We start from the raw sequence: 17,359 nt of genomic DNA, 5'->3' as shown, positions 1-17,359 counted from the left end.
TTCAACTGTCCTGAGCAAGAGAGCAGAGTGGGCCATATCGAAGTGAGTTTCATTTCAGGCAAAAGTGCATAGCCACTTGCAAATACATTCCTGCTTTATTTCTTAGCTCTTTCCTACCATTCATCAGAAAGTTCTGTTTGGGATTGGGGATGCTTGAGGTTTTTTCCCTTAATGACTTTTCTCATGCCTTTTTGTTACTTTTTGTTTACTAGGGATTTCTCTCTTTTTAAGAAGAGTGGCCTGAACAAGAAAATGGTATTTACACACATATATTGTATCTAGGTTATATTGTAACACATGTAAAATGTATGGGATTGCCTGTCATCAGAGGGAGGGGGGGATAATTTGGAAAAATGAATACAAGGGATAATATTATAAAAAAATATATAATAAAAATTAAAAAAAAAAAAAGAAGAGTGGCCTGCCTTTCCCTTTTTAGACGGAACTTGGTGTATGTTGATACCTGGAGCTCTTTTATGCCAACAGGACAGGGAAATTTAGGTGTTTCACAGTAGTTAAACCCTCATTATTGCTCCCTTTGAAAAGGGAAAAAAATCAGCTCCCCTTCTTGAGTCATTGCTCAGTTATGTGGGATGGTAATATCCTTTCGACTCAAGCAGGGAGATATTTTGCAAAAAAAACAAAAAAAAAACAAAAAAAAAACACAAACCAAAACAAACAACAACAACAACAACAAAAAATGCTGTGTTTTTCCAATAGAGCAGTAATGAACTGAATCAGCTGCACCCAGCGAAACAACTCTGAGATGACTATGAACCACTACATAGAATTCCCAATCCCTATATTTTTGTCTGCTTACATTTTGGATTTCTTTCACAGGCTAATTGTACACTGTTTCAAAGTTCGATTCTTTTTGTACAGCAAAATAACTGTTTGGACATGTATACATATATTGTATTTAACTTATCCTTTAACCTATTTAACATGTATTGGTCAACCTGCCATCTGGGGGAAGGGATGGGGGGAAGGAGGGGAAAAGTTGGAACAAAAGGTTTTGCATTTGTAAATGCTGAAAAATTACCTATGCATAAAATTTTTGTAAAAATTAATGAAATTAATTTTTAAAAATTTAAAAAGTTGAATGAATTTTTAAGCTCAAATGCAAGATCATTAAAGAATGAAATTTAGTAGTGTTGGTGTTGGGTAACCTGAGATGGAGACACCAAGAGGGGAGATTATCTGATAATGCCATAGTTGTATCTACAGAGTATGTCTTAACTGCAGAATTTTTTAAGCTATTAAAGTTATAGGCTAGTATAGCTGAAGAGTGGAATGGATGAGAGGATATAATGAGCAATGAGCCTGAAAGAATACTTAGTCAATAAACATTTGACACAGATTTCAAGACTGGATATCTGGGACTTTCATGAGTTATAGAGAATAGGAAAGTTAGGAAGATGGTACAGTTTTAGGGAAAAGATAATGAGTTCAGTTCTGAGATGTTGAGTTTAAGATCTTCAATGGACAGTTGGAGATGGGAGACTGGAAATCAGCAGAGAGGTTAAATCAATTAATTATCCAGAGTTCCTGAGGCAGGGTTTGAACATAGGCCTTTCTGATTCCAAGTCCATTGCATCATCCCCTATATAATTTTGAATCAAATTGAATTTTAGCTCTGCTAAACTCAAGGAAAGGCAAAAGACATTCCTTACCCTCAATAGCTCAGTCTAATGGAGAAAACAAAAAGCAAATCATTATGTACAAACCAGATACAAACAGGATAAATTGGAAGAATTCAACAGAGGGAAGATACTAATATTAACATCAGGAAAGACTTTCTGCAGATGGTAAGATTTCAGCTGCAATTTAAAGGAAACCAGGGAAGCCAGGCAGCAGAGATAAGGAGGGAGAGCATTCTACCTTTAGTGGAAATGCCTGGAACTAAGAGATGAGGACTGTGAAAGAAAGAGCTACAGTGTCACTGATTTCCATGTGTCAGGGTGTGAAATATAAGAAGACGGGAAAAGGGGAAAGATTATGAAAGACTTTGGATCCCAAACAAAGGATTCTTTGTTTTATCCTTGAGGTAATAGGGAACCACTGGAGTTTATTTAGTAAGGGAGGTGAGAAGGGAGAGAAGAGGGAATATTCGAGAGATGTTACAAAGGTAAATAAATAGGATTTGGCAATAAATTAGAAATGGGGGTATTGTCATGGATGTGTCATGGATGAAACCTAGATTTCAAGACTGGATATCTGGGACTTTCATGAGTTATAGAGAATAGGGAAGTTAGGAAGATGGTACAGTTTTAAGGAAAAGATAATGAGTTCAGTTCTGAGATGTTGAGTTTAAGATCTTCAATAGACAGTTGGAGATGGGAGACTGGAAATCAGCAGAGAGGTTAAATCAATTAATTATCCAGAGTTCCTGAGGCAGGGTTTGAACATAGGCCTTTCTGATTCCAAGTCCATTGCATCATCCCCTATATAACTTTGAATCAAACTGAATTTTATTCTTCCTTCAGGGTCCAATTCAAGTCTCATCTACTTCATGAAAATTTCCAGAAATTGCTCCAACCCACACTGAGCTCCTTCTTCTCCGAATTTCTTCTGTACTTAAAGTAAGAACCAGATGATTTCTTCAGTTTTATGTGATTGCTCCATTTTATGAGTTTTGGCTTCCGAACTAGATTGTCAAGTCTATAAAGGGCCAGAACCATGCCCTAGTCTTCTGTATTATCCATAGGGTCTACAATGGGAACCTTAGAAATATTTCATAAGTACTCTGCTTATGAAAATGTGATAAAAGAAGTGATCAGGTATTCTAAGACTAGGGTCAATGAATTATTGTAATTTTTCTGTTACTAATTGTTTTTCAATATAGCAGGTTTCCTATGGACTTTATTTTATGGATCAAAGCATTATTCTGAGAGAAGAGCCATAAATTTAACCAGAAGGGGTACCATGACACACAAAAAAATGAAGACAATCTTTTTTTCAGCTCAGGCATTTTATGATTCTTGTACTTTTTTTCCCCCCTGAGGCTGGGGTTAAGTGACTTGCCTAGGGTCACACAGCTAGGAAGTGTTAAGTGTCTGAGACCAGATTTGAACTCCTGAATTCAAGGCTGGTGCTCTATCCACTGTGCCACCTAGCTGCCCCCATTCTTGTACTTTTTAATGTCTGGAGTAATAAGGAAAGATACGATCCCTAACTCCAGAACCTTTTCTCCCAACTCTCACCCCATGTTGTGTGCTGGGAGGTACTAGACAGTTAGTCCAGATCCATAATCTCTCCATCATAGGCTAATCCAAAGAACAACAAGATGGAATCCTAAAAGCAGGATTTCGATTCTGATTCTGTCATTTTTTTATATTATATATTCTTGATCAAGTCATAGGATGCCAGAATTGGAAGGGATCAACATTATAGACTTATCTTATCCAATTGGTTCATTTAAGAAATAATAAAACTTCCCACACAAAGGTAGAAAGTGACTTGCCTATAGCCACACAATTTAAGGCATTTCTGGCTTTGAGATCAGCTCTCTAACCATGATATTAGAGGTGTACAGGACAAGATCCAGATCTAATTTTGACAACAACAATCCCAAGTACGGCCTAAACTAGATTAAAATAGAATTGGGGACAATTTTAGAAAATAAATAAAAATACAACAAAACATAAATAACATTACATTTTAAAACTCGATAATGCAATTCACAGGGATATTTATGTATGGATTAATGATCCCCATTTTTCTAGTCAAGTTTGATGGCACTATATCATCCCATTCTGCTATAAGTAATAGTTATAGTAGTTTTATTTTTGTTGTTATCATTCAATTTCCTGAAGTACAAGAACTTAAAGCAGCAAGATATCCTGAGAGAGAGCCAGTAGGCATTATGTGCCAGGCAAGCCATCACCTTGGTTACTATTTCTCCTAGCCCTTAATGAACCATAAACATAAGAACCTTGGAAAAATCAGGACCCCACAAACTTCTATACTTGCTTCCAGCCCAGTCCTACTCCTAATTCCCAGGGAAGAAGAAATCATCTTATAAAGAAGGGATTCACCTTCCTCATCAAAACCAGCAGCTTCAGACCAATTGCTACTAAGGCAGATGAGCACAAGAGCCTTGGAAGTAGCAATTCACTCCTTTTTCCAGCTCAGCCCCCACATCCCTCATCTGGGGAAGCAACTTCTGTGAGGAAGAGTCCAGCCATTTCTACCAGTCATCACCCACAGGGCAAGCCTAGCTTAGCTGAAGTTGCCAGACCCTCTGGGAGAGACAGGAGGCAGCACAGGCCAAACAAATCAAACTACCACCACCTTGACAACCATCTCCCCTCAGAATCCGTGGAGACAACTCAACCCCAAAATCTTGTTAAGGCAATTCTTCCAGCCCAGTGTCCTCATCCATCATCCTGGGAGGCAACCCCGGTGGAGATGCAGCCTGACAATTGCTCCTGAAGCTACAGTCAATAAACATTTATTCACCACCTACAATGCACCAGAGGAGCAGATAAGCTGACACGCTGGACAGAGCTCTGGGTCTGTAGTCAGGAAAACCTAAATTCAAATCCAGCCTCAGTTATTAACTGTGTGATCCTGGGCAAGTTACTTAGCCCTGTTTGCCTCAATTTTGTCATCTGTAAAATGATCTGGAAAAGGAAGTAGCAAACTACTCTAGGATCATTGCTAAGAAAACTCCAATTGGGGTCATAAAGAGTCAGACATGAATGAAAATGACTTTATAACAACTGTGTGTCAGGGCCAATACTAAGTGCTAGGGATACAAAGAGTAAAAAAAAAACAAACCAGTTTCTGAAGATCTGCCAAAATAAATTGTTGCCATCAAAGGTATTGGTACCTTCAAATGGTTCATCATCAGATGATTTTACCAGCAGAATTGGCATAAAGAAGCATTATCATCTACTTTTGCTACTATACTCTCAGGACCATGGTCACTTTCTCTTCTTGCCTCACATGAAGCACCCCTTCTGTGTTGTCGGCCATTAATAGAATGTAAGCTCCTCATGAGTATGGATTGTTTTATTATTCTGCTCTTATTCCCAGTTCTCCAACAACAGCTTTGTTCAGTCGTGTCCTATTCTTTGTGACCTATTGGGCCCAGTCCTTCTTTCCTCTACTATCTCTCAAAGTCTGTCCAGGCTAATGATCATTGTTTCCATGACACTATTCATCCATCTCATCCTCTGCTGTCCCCATTCTCCTTTTGCCTTCAATACTTTTCACATCAAGGCAGCTAGACATAGCAGCAGTAGATAGAGCACCAGTCCTGAAGTCAGGAGGACCTGAGTTCAAGTTTGGTCTCAGACACTCAACACATCTCAGCTGTGTGACCCTGGGCAAGTCACTTAACCCCAATTGCTTCAGGGGGGAAAAGACCTTTTTATATCATCAGCATCATCATCCATGCTTTTTTCACTCAGTTCCTTGGTCTGTTATTCTAAGGTGCCCCCTGGCCTTTCAGCATTGCCTCCCCACTATGTACCTATGTACCTAACCAAACTAGATGGTTATCTTTTACTGAAACAGCTAGGTTCAGTAGACAGACCTCTGGACCTGAAATCAGGAAAACCTGAGTTTAAATCCTGCTTCAGTCTTGTGACTCTGAACAAGTCATTTCACTGGTCTGCCTCAGATTCCTCATCTATAAAATGGGAAAAATAATAATGCATACATGTCAGGGTTGTTGTAAGAATTGAATAGTATTTTTCCAAATCATAAGGGGCTAGCTAAATACTAGCTATTATTATTATTATTCCCTGAAGCTCCTTCTCCTCCTCCTCCCATTTCTACTCCTTTTCCTCCTTTTGGCCTTTCTCAAATTCTGGTCTAGCAAAGGTTGTGACCAATCCCATGTCCAGCTCTCCTCCCTTTTAAATTTCAGTGGTACCTCTTTCATCAATCTCTTCCTCTCCCCAAATGAAATTCCTCCTCCTTCTTCTCTTCTTTCTTTTCCTCCTTTTCTCCTCTTCCTCCTCCTCTTTCTCCTTCTCCTTTTCCTCCTCCTCCTCCTCTCCCTTCAGGGTCTCACAACACTTTAGGTTTATCATCTGCATTTATAATATTCTAATTTGCTTTGTAGTTATTTTTATGCCTACCTTATTACTCTACTATAGCTAAAAAGGGCCCTTGGAGCACATCTAGTCCTCCCCTTTCATTTGACAAAGGAGGAAACTGAGACTCCTCCTTTTCATCATCTTAAGCAAGGGTGATCTGTATTTTTCAGTGTTCAGTCTGCCACCTTCTCTCTCATCCCAATGAGAAAAAAATTTTGATTTCTCTTTCCCCTGCTCAGCCAGCGGGCTCCCAACTTCCAACTCATCAGATTTTCAGGGCCTCAGGGTGTCAGCGTATCTGGGAAATGATGAGCAAGAGAGCAGAGACACTGCTTTCCCTGCGCTCGGCCCCACTTGTAAGCCTCCTGGGGCCAATTGCATTTTAAAAAAGAGAAATAAAATATCAGAGCAAATCCAAAAACAACATGTTTTTTTGCTTCCCACTTAAATCCAAAGCCCTCCTTTGGGCAATGCTGGGAGCTATGCAGATGAGGTAAGGAGAAACCATTTGAGGTCCTGCTGAGTAGGTAAGAGTAGAAGGACCCAGGCTGGTCCAGCAGTACCTCCTTCTCCCCATTTAAAACTTTGAGTGGGGCAGGATGATATGAACTGTTGTGATTTAATTCATCATTCAGCAGTTAATTTATTTCTGTGTTAATAAGAAGGACTATAAATAGAGTTGACTATTCCCTGAAGGGGAACAGAGGAGCTTCCCGGTTTTGTCGATAATAGCTGATGTTTACATGATGCTTTAAGGTTTATGAAGCACTTCACAACGATGGATTCATTTGATCCTCAGAAAGAAAAGCCTAAGAGAGAGGTTCTGGGGGTATCAATATCCCCATTTTACAGATGAAAAAACTGAGGCTCAGAAAAGTCTGCCATGGTCAGATGGAAGCAGAATCAAATTCTCACTTGATTACATGTCCAGAAATCTTTCACTTGCCACCTGAAATCACCACGGATTCCTAGCAGGGGTAAAGGAACACCCTGTCTAACAAGGTCTAGGGAGAAGAGAGATGGAAATTCAGTATGTGTGCCGAAAGAGTTCTTATTGCTTGGCAGGAGGCAGAAATAGACCCAGACCACTGGAGATATTCTAATGAGTGACAGGTACTAGAGTTTTCTAGTTGGGAGGGAAGATAAATGGAATTAGTGTCCTATTCTGAAATGTCAGTACCCAGAGGGTAACAGGAACTAGCATCTTTAGCAGGTTTGTTTCTACTTTGCATGAGCCAGCATCAGCTGGCTCCCAGATGCAAGAGTGCAGGAACAGAGCTAAGGAAGCAAAGCTAAGGAATTCTATTCTATAATAGCAATAGGGATGCCCTCCCTTAAGTGTAGTTCAGAGCCTGTGTCTCCTCTTCCTTTTCCATGCTCTCTCCCACTCCCAGCCAGGAATACAGTTCCTCACTCTGACTGAGGCAACTAGGTGAGTCAGGAAAACCTGAGTTCAAATCTACCTCTGATGCTTACTAGCTATGTGACTCTGGACAAGTCATTTCAAGTCTGTCTCAGTTTCTTCAACTATAAAATGGGAATAATAACATCTACCTCCCTGTTATGAGGATCAAATGAGGAAATATTTGTAAATTACTTAGCACAGTACCTAGCATATAGTAGGCTAAGCATAAATGGTTATTCAAAGGGAAAGAGTTTATCTGATTATACAAAGGATTTATGATTACAGCGAACTCCCAACAAGAGAACTCCTTTTGCCAACAGAGATCACAGTTCTATGGCAAGTTGTCTAAGACAATTTCTAGGACATTGCCTGGGTTACTTGAAGGTTAAGTGGCTTACCCAGGATATCACAAGATACTATCAAAAATGTAATTAGAACCCAGGATTTACTCATTACAATCCTAGGTCTTTAGCTATTAAGAAAAGAACAAGCTGGCTTTCTTTTTTGAATTATAACAAAGGAATCCTATGATTGAATGATACCCCCAAAAAGCATCTGATAATTATTAACAAATCTAGTAATAAAATAATAAATAAATCCCATCCTAATATTTTTAGGTTGAGAAATTGAGGCCTATAGGAGGAACTCAATCAGTTAGTATTAAGAAGATCTTGGATTTGTATCCAGGACCAGTGATTTCCAATCTAGGTCTCCTTGCAATTCACCAGTTTCTAGTTTTACCTGATATACTAACTGTTATTGGGCATGGTTCTAGAAGGCATAATAAACAGAAAATCATAGGAGAAACTAGTTGGTCTGAGAGGATGAGGAGTTTTGTCTAGGACAGGGAAAGGAAAGAGTAAGGGCTGTTTTTCCCAGACTGGACTCAATATCCAATGCCTTATAATTCTTTGTATCCTCAGAGTCTAGCTTAGTGTTCTACCTGCAGTAAATTTTAGTAATAGCTAATATTTGCATAGTGTTTTATGGTTTGCAAAGGCATTTTACCTATAATATAGTTAGTGTATTATGTGTTATCTTCCCTATTGCCTTGAGGATCAACATATAAGGATATATTTTATACTTACTATATTATAGATAATTTACCATGTTATATTATGTACAGTATGCTTAATACATATTATACATAATATAACATAGTAACATAGTAAATACTGTATTTTGTGTAATATATGTAAAAGATGTTTTTCTAACCATGAAACAGTATATACATGTCAGCTACTATTACATATTATATGTAATAATATACACAATATGTAACATGTAATATTACATGTAATAATATGCAATATTCTTATATAGCAATGTTATATTATATATTATATATACTATTTCTCTAGTATATATATATATATATATATATATATCATATATCTCTCTTTTATATATGTGTTTGCATGTATTTACAGATATATGTGGGTGGATGTGTGTGTGTATATGTGTGTGTATTGTATGTAAAATCTCATTTAACTCTCATAACAGCTAAAGGAAGCATTATTATTATTATCCTAGCCCCATAGATTGAATACTGGACATGAAGTGAGGAAGACCTGAGTTCAAATCCAGCTTTAGACACTTACTAGCAATCTTGTCTCAGTTTCCTTGCCTGTTAAAGATGGAGAAGGAATTGGCAAATGATGTTATGAAGAGTATGAAATGATTGAACAATGAAATTATTTCCTCATTTTACCAAAGAGGACCTGACACTGAAAAAGTTTATCTATTCATGTAACAGTAATTGTGTTAGGATTCTTACAAGGTGCTAAGTCACTGAAATGGATAAGAGACAATAATTATCTAATTTAGCATAGTTCCGTATGATTGATCTGATCCTGCAAGGAGATGTAATGGGCCAAAACTTGAGACAAGGTAATATAATTAGTTCACACCTTTAAAGGAGTTCATATCTTTAAAGGAGTTCACTCATTGGTTCACACATTAGACTTCACACCTTTACAGAGATATATAGGGAGGAAAGGAAAATCCTGCTGTTGAACTTTGGGAGATTCACAACTAGGATTGATTTCTGGGTGATTCACAAGGCAGAAACCCACAATCCCACACTCTGGGAGGAAGATTTAAGATTCATTCCATTTTCCACCTTTGTGCTGGCTCGAGGCTGAAGCTGGAAGAGATAAAGGACTAGAGGCAAGACCCAGAAGGCCTCCAGAAAACTACCTGAGCCCCAAGTGAAGGAAATAAGATTTTGGAAGAGCCAGTAAAGGATCTGGACTTTAACTCCTGGCTGCATTTGGGGTGATTAAACTGAACTGAACTAAGGCTGCTCCCAGAAGCTCCCCAAGAGATCTGCTCACAGAGAACGATTATAATTTAGAGAAGAGAACATTACATAGTTGTCTAACCAGTAAATACTTGGCACGTATCACTTATAGAGTCTTATAATTTAGATCAAGTCCATTTAAGTCTAACTTTTGAATTTTGTAAATGAGGAAACTGAGGCACAGAGATTAAAAAAAAAGATTTATTCAAGATCACAAAGGTAGGAGCAGATGGAGATTTAAATCTTGGTTCTTAGACTTCAAACCAGGACTCTTTCCACTATAACATATTGTCTCTATATCTCAGTTTTTCTTTAAATAATCAAATTATAATTTCTTTGATAGAAAACAATAGCATCCTCTTCTTTTCCTTCTGTATCCTTTCAACATTGATGATCTCATCAGGTCCTGCGACTTCAATTCTGAGTTCTACATTTTCCCCCAGCCTTTCCCCTGAGTTCTAGGAACAAGTCACCAATTGACTACTGAATATTTTGAAATAGCTGTCCCATGTTGTTCAGCCATATTTTTTAAAAATTTATTTATTTTTAATTTTTTATAATTATAACATTTTCTTTGACAGTACATATGCATAGGTAATTTTTTTTTTACAACATTATCCCTTTCCCTTCTGTTCCAAATTTTTCCCCTCCTTCCCTCCACCCCCTCCCCTAGATGGCAGGCATTCCCATACATATTAAATATCTTATAGTATATCCTAGGTACTGTTCAGCCATATGTGATTCTTCATAGCCCAATTTGGGATTTTCTTAGCAAAGACACTGGAGTAGCTTGTCATTTTTTTCTCCAGCTCATTTTATAGAGAAGGAAACTGAGGCAAACAGGGTTAATGACTTGCAAGGGTTACATAGCTAGCAAGTGTTTGAGGCCAGATTTGGATTCAGGTCTTCCTGACTCCAGACCCAGCACCCCATTCACTCAGATACCTAGCTGCCTCCTACATCCCATAGGTATCTGTTACTCAATATGGATAAAACAGAATTCTTGATCTTACCCTTAGAACCTCATCTTCTCCCCACACCCAAACTTTCCTACTTCTATTAAGAGTACCACCATCCTTCTAGGCAACTAGGTAATGAAGTAGAGAGAGCCCTGTACTCAGATCTGTACTCAGGAAGACCTCGAGTTCAAATATGATCTCAAATGTGATCATATGTGATCACACATACTAGCTGTGTGACCCTGTGCAAGTCATTTAATCCTGCTCACCTCAGATTCCTCATCTGTAAAGTGAGGGTAAAATAAGAGCACTGACCTCCCAGGATTGTCATGAGGATCAAATGAGATAGTAATTGTAAAGCACTTAGCCCATAGTATATATGTTAGCTAGTAGTATCAGTCACCCAGGTCCAAACCTTGGAGTTATCCCTTTTGCCTCATTCTTCCTCATAATATATATATGGAATCAGTTGACAAGTCTTCTTGTTTTACTTTGACATCTTTCACATCAATTCCTTTCTCTCTGGTCATATAGCCATCACCCCAATTTCAGCCCTTCTTTAACTCTTAGCTGGACTATTACAATAACTTTCTAATTATTCTCCCTACTTCAAGTCTTTCCCCTCCCCCATTCTATCCTTGACATAACTGCCAAAGTGATTTTCCTAAAGTACAGGTCTGGCCAGGTCACACTCCTGCTCAGTGATGTCCAATGATTCCCTATTGCCTTGAGGATCAAGTACAAATTTCTGTATGTGGCCTTTAAAACCTTCCCAACATAGGAGAAGGAAACAGGCATACTTTTATAAGCATTTTTCTGCATCGGATCATTTCTTTACAGTCACATAATTGACATATCCCCCGCATAAAATCCTACAAAATTCCTTAATAGAGAAATGAAATCACATTTGAAAAAAAATAATTAAAAAAAACTTTTCCCAACTTGGTTCCAACCTGCCTTTTCTGCTTTTTTAGCATTATCCTCCTCCTTACAATCTACAGTCCCAGCCAACTTATAGAAAGTATAATATACATGTATATGTTGTTTCCCCCAATAGAGTGAAAGTTTCTTGAGGATAGGGACCATTTCCCTTTTGCCTGGTACAGTGTCTGGCATATAGCAGATCTTAATAAATGCTTGTTGATTGATTTATTATTATACTGTTGTGTAAATGTGGGTGGCAGGAGATGGAGTTAAGGGAATAAAGAGGGCATACTCCCAAGACAAGATATAACTGCAAAAAAGACCCCCTTCCCCACTCTCTCTCAGATGGCAATTGCTTTCTCATTCCCTGGATAGCCCAGCTCCTCTTTCCTATCCTTCATGAAGGAAAAGAGGTGGTCAGTGAGTCCAAATAGTAACTTTTTAGACTCTTAGATGATTGCCATTCTGGACCTGGATCCTGGTTCCTTTGTCCTTCCCACCTTTGTTTCTTCCTCAAGATCAATCATCCCAATTCTTTGACCTTTTCTTCATAGCTGATTTCTGGTCCCTCTTTGCCTCCTTTTTTCCCCTCTGGGAATTTGTGGGGTTTTGTGTCTCTTATCTTGCCTCTTTAAGCAAGTCACTGGCCCATTTGCCCTCCTCTTCATGCACTGGGTTTAGGGCCTCTTTCTCCATCCACCTACAGTTTGTCCCATTAAAAAATGTGCCTTTCCAATCTCCCACTGGGAAAGGTAACCCAAGTCTCTGATTCTTTTCTCCATTCCCCACCCACCTTCAGGGTTGTCTCTCTGGCCATGAGGCGTGTCTAAAGAGGCCTTGCCTGGCCTTTGTGCTGCTCAGAGAGCCTCCTATTGTGCTGCAAGATGAATGGTCTTACTGTCCCAAGCCGAGCCCTCAATACCTGGAGAGTAACAAGAGAGAGCTCGATCCCCTCTGCAGGCTTGCACCTGCTCCACACCAGGTGTTCTCAGTTTTCCTTGGGGGCCTCTGGATGGTTGGGGACACAGCCAGTCCTCAGGAAGAATGCTAAGGAAGCAAAGCCAGGAGTTTGAGTTCCTGGCTCTCATAACACCCTCCTGGTTTGGTTAGAATACACTTGGGGTCTGGTCCAGATCCTTTGGTTCTGTTCCTATTTCCATGACCCTCTCCCTGCCATCTCAGCTACAAAATTGGTTCCCTTCTGTGTGACAAAGAGCTACAAGCTTAGAATATTGTAGCTGAAAGATACCTCCAGACACCCTCTGATCCCTATCTGTGCTTACAAGCAAACTGGAAAATTGGTGTTCAAATCTTCTGAGTCAAGAAGCTAAGCTCCTTTTTCTTAGAAATCTCCAAAAGAGGCTCCACTATATTCCTCCATAATTCATGGCAGCCTCCTAAACTGTGGTAGTTTTGGTGGGCTTTCCCCCCTCTTTTTTCTTCTTTCTATATTTCTTTCTCTCTCCTTTCTCGCTCCCTCTTTCTTTCTTTCTCTTTTTCTTCTTTTCTCTTTTTCTTTCTACTCTTCCCCTCTTCACTCTCTCCCTTCTTCCTTCCTTCCTTTCTTCCCTCCCTCCCTCCCTTCCTTATCTGCCTTCCTTCCCTCTTTTCTTTATTTCTTTCTTTTTTTTCATTTCTGAACTCATTTCTTTTTTTTTTCCTACAGTGCTTATGGTAGTAAGCAGTGTTTGTTGAAGGCTTCACTGTGTGCGGAGTCATATAAGTGACAGTGTATAAGGAGAGTTGGAAAACAGTTTAAAATACCCAAAGGCTTCTTGCCAATGTCAGTGGAAAGTTCAGTAGAAGTTGAGACCAAGGTTCTGGAGCTGTTTCTGCCACGGACTAAAATCCATGACCTTTGAACTAGTTACTTAATTTCTCCAACCCTAGTTTCTACATATATTAATGGATGGAATCATATAGATCTATAAAAAGGACATAATAAATTTCAGTTAAAAGCCAGTGACAATAAAGATGAAATTTTCAAGTTTATAAATCACCTGAAATCTATCTGTGGACCTATAAAATCTATAATAATAATAATAAGCATACTAATGCTTTATAAATTGTTTTCCCTCACAACAATCTTGGGAGATAGATGCTATTATTATCTCCATTTAAAGATAAGGAAATTGAGACTGAGATTAAACTGAGATTTGCCCAGAGTTACACAAATAGTAAATATCTGAAACAGGATTTGAATTCAGGCTTTACTAATTGCAGTTCCATACTCTTTCCATTATGCCTCTTAATATCATTAATAATAATAATATATGTGTATATATATACATAAATATGTATATACATATACACACATAATATGTATGGATGTGTATATATATATACATATATATAGGCATGTAGATGATAAATGTAAATGCATAAAACAGGAAGATGTGTCTCACAATATAGTTTGCCACTGTCCTGGTTGATATTCTGTGCAAGCCAAAGAGATTCCGTCTAGATAGGTCTTCTAAATCTGAAGTCTTATAGTTTATTAAGTCTTATAGTTTATAAACATAGATGAGAAAAAAATATTCTTTATATTTCTTTATTGTCACTGCTTTTTAACAAATTTGTTATGTCCTTCAACTATGAAAGTAGGCAATTAAGATTATTCTGTGAAGGAGTACCTCAGCTTCTCCAGACTCACTCTCTCTCTCTCTCTCTCTCTCTCTCTCTCTCTCTCTCTCTCTCTCTCTCTCTCTCTCTCTCTCTCTCTCTCTCTCACACACACACACACACACACACACACACACACAGTTACTCCTGCACCAAGTAGTAGAAGATTCCAAATGTTCGCTTGCAAATGACATTGTTAAGGAGTGAATAAAGTTTTGGAATTTTATAGCGGTTGCTGAGTTAAATCAATAATTGCTTAAGGTAATTTTGTTTAACTATTCACACAGGAAAAATCAAGTGGATAAAGAGTGTGTATTATTCAGACTATGACATGAAGTTTGTAGGGACAAGAATTGTTTAGTCAAAGTATATATTTTACACAAAAACTGAAAATGGACAATGAACTAGACCTAGAATTGAATAGAAAAAAGAAAGCTGCCTGAACTGCATTTGGGAAATGGGTGACTTTTTTTAATGACCTCAAGCTTCTCCTGGAATAAAAGCTCACTTTAAAAATATCAATATTTATCTAGTGTTATTATATATCTATGAATCATGGAAAACTATATATAGTCTTGAAGTGTTGAAATAAAAAATCACCCAAACAGCAACGGAGAAACATGTGATAGGTGTGAGACAGCTGCAATAAGGGATGGACAAGGAGAAAAAAAATGTAAAGGATGTTACCCCAAAAATAGGGACAAGTACTGGACCTGTGATTTCACTGGTATGGGAAACTTCCTCAAGCATGTTCTCAGCCACTTAAAGTCTCTTTAGAGAGTTGCCCAAGTGGATCACTCACTGGGGATTGAGGATGATCAGAAACAAATAAGTGTCCATCTGCATCTTTGGCAATCACAGAACCATTTGAGTGTGTGCATATGTATAGATTAACATACAAAAACACATCTACATGTATACATATCTATGCTGCCTTAAGGCTTTGCAATGCATAGAGGCTGCCTGCCATAATGGACAGAGTTCTGGGATTGGAATGAAAATTACTTGAGTTCAAATCCTGTCTCTCACAGGATTCCTGGCTGTTATCCTGGAGAAGTTACTAAACCTCTATGTGCCTCGGGCAATGCCGTAGGATTTATCCACTAATCACAGACAATTTGGAGGAAAGGAATTCCCTATACTGACATACTTTCTATTTGCAAAAGACTTTCCTAACAGTAATTGTTTCAGGTAGACGTTGCATATATTATTATTCTCATTTGGGCCATGAGGAAACCAACGCTCTGGACTCTCTTAGCCAGTCAATGAGCATTTATTTAAGTATTTTCAGCTAGATGGTGCCGGGAATAGAGTGCTGGGTTAGAATAGGCAATACATCTTCCTGAGTTCAAACCTGGCCTCAGACGCTAAGGATGCTGGACAAATCACTTAACCCTGTTTGCCTCAGTTTCCTCAAGTGTAAAAGGTGCTGGGAAAGGAAATAGCAAACCATTCCAGTATCTCTCAGCCAAGAAAACCCCAAATGAGGTCATGAAGAACTGGGCATGACTGAAATGGAACAACAACAAAAAGCACTAAATCTCAGGTCCTATGCTAAGCCCTGTAGATGCAAAGAAAGGCAGAAAACAAAATCCCTGCCTTCAAGGAGCTAACATCCCAGTCAACATCATACAGACTGGATGGAATCCAGGGAATCTGCAAATAGCAGCTGAAGACCAAGAAAGTTCTCTTGAAGAAGGTGGGATTTGAGCTATCTTGAAGAAAGGAAGAGAAAATAAGAGCTGAAAAAGGAGAGGGAATTTTAGGCATAAGAGACAGTCAGTGCTGAGGCAGTCAGAAGATGAGAAGGCATGTGCTGGGAAGTTAGCATGGATGAATTGTAAAGTGTGTAGAGGAAAGTAAAGTGTAAAAACTGGATTAGCAGTCCAACCGTTAGTAGGGGGTTGTGTGTAGGGTGGATGAGAGAACCGAAAGAAAACCTCTGTCTCTTGAGTTCATCCACTTCTATCTATTCTGTATTGATGTGAGGAATTAAGAATAATTGTAGAAATGTTTTGAAAAAATGGAACTAATAAAAATGAAACTAAATGAAAGCCGGAAAATGGAACTAACGTTGGTAAGGTGATCTATTGGAGTACTTATGACCACAGAACAGGTTTACTAGGTTTGCCATTGTGGGTGGCAGGCAGTCGGGGAATAGGATTTCCCAATCCATGAAGTTGTATCTTCCTCATTTGTAGTTCCTCTAAATCCTTTCTCAGTTCCACAGTGGCTCAGAGCTAATTAGGGTTCAGGGCAAGGAGTACAACAGGTTTTCTTAAAAGAAGAGACCCAGCTCTATGTAAATGACTACTGTCCCCTTTAAAACAAAGTTTGGCCACCTTAAAAAAGAAAGAAAAGAATAGTATGACTCCGACAAAGAGCCGCGGTTGAAGGGCGATAAAGTTGAACGAGGCGGGAGTGGGAGAGAGAAGGAGCTCGCTCCCAGCAGGGGTGATGAGCCGGGGCCCGGAGCCGGTGAGGGCGTGTCCCCTAGTTTGGGGCATTATGGGTTTTCGGGAGATGAGAAGGTTGGAGAAGTTGTGGTTGGAGGCCTGGAGAGAGGGGATCTGCTCGCTGAGCATCTCTTTGTTTTGTTGTCTACGCTGAGGGACGGAGGCAGACAGTGAAAAGTGATGATCAGTAGGAGGGGGGACTGTGACTGATTTCTACCGGTGCCCATTAATTCCTCGCCTTTGCCGATGTGAATCTGTTCAAAGTGACTGGTTCCTGAGGGCGGTGACTTTAGCCGGAGAAGGTGAAATCCCGAGCCCCCAGACCTCTCCTTCCTTGCCTCTCCATCCCAAGGACAGTGAGAATGGGAAAGGGAGGTAGGAGGTGGGCGAGCGGGGTACACGGGTGGGAATGACCGTGTGGGGAGGTCGGGAGCCGGGACCTATCCGGGAGAGGGTCGTTTAAAAGCCACATAGTGTCCGAGGTCTGGAGCGGAGGCCCGGGGCTCGGGGGTCCCAGCGCAGAGCCCGGAGCTGTGCAGTGAATGCAAACAGCGTGTTGTTGGTGCGCGCTTTCCATCCCCAGCGCCGCCGAAGGTTCCCTCGGCCACAGCCCAATGAGGAGAGAGGAGATAATTTATTCT

Source organism: Sminthopsis crassicaudata, chromosome 4, assembly GCF_048593235.1.
Source record: "Sminthopsis crassicaudata isolate SCR6 chromosome 4, ASM4859323v1, whole genome shotgun sequence".
Taxonomy (NCBI): Eukaryota; Metazoa; Chordata; class Mammalia; order Dasyuromorphia; family Dasyuridae; genus Sminthopsis; species Sminthopsis crassicaudata.
This window is presented reverse-complemented; position numbering follows the sequence as displayed.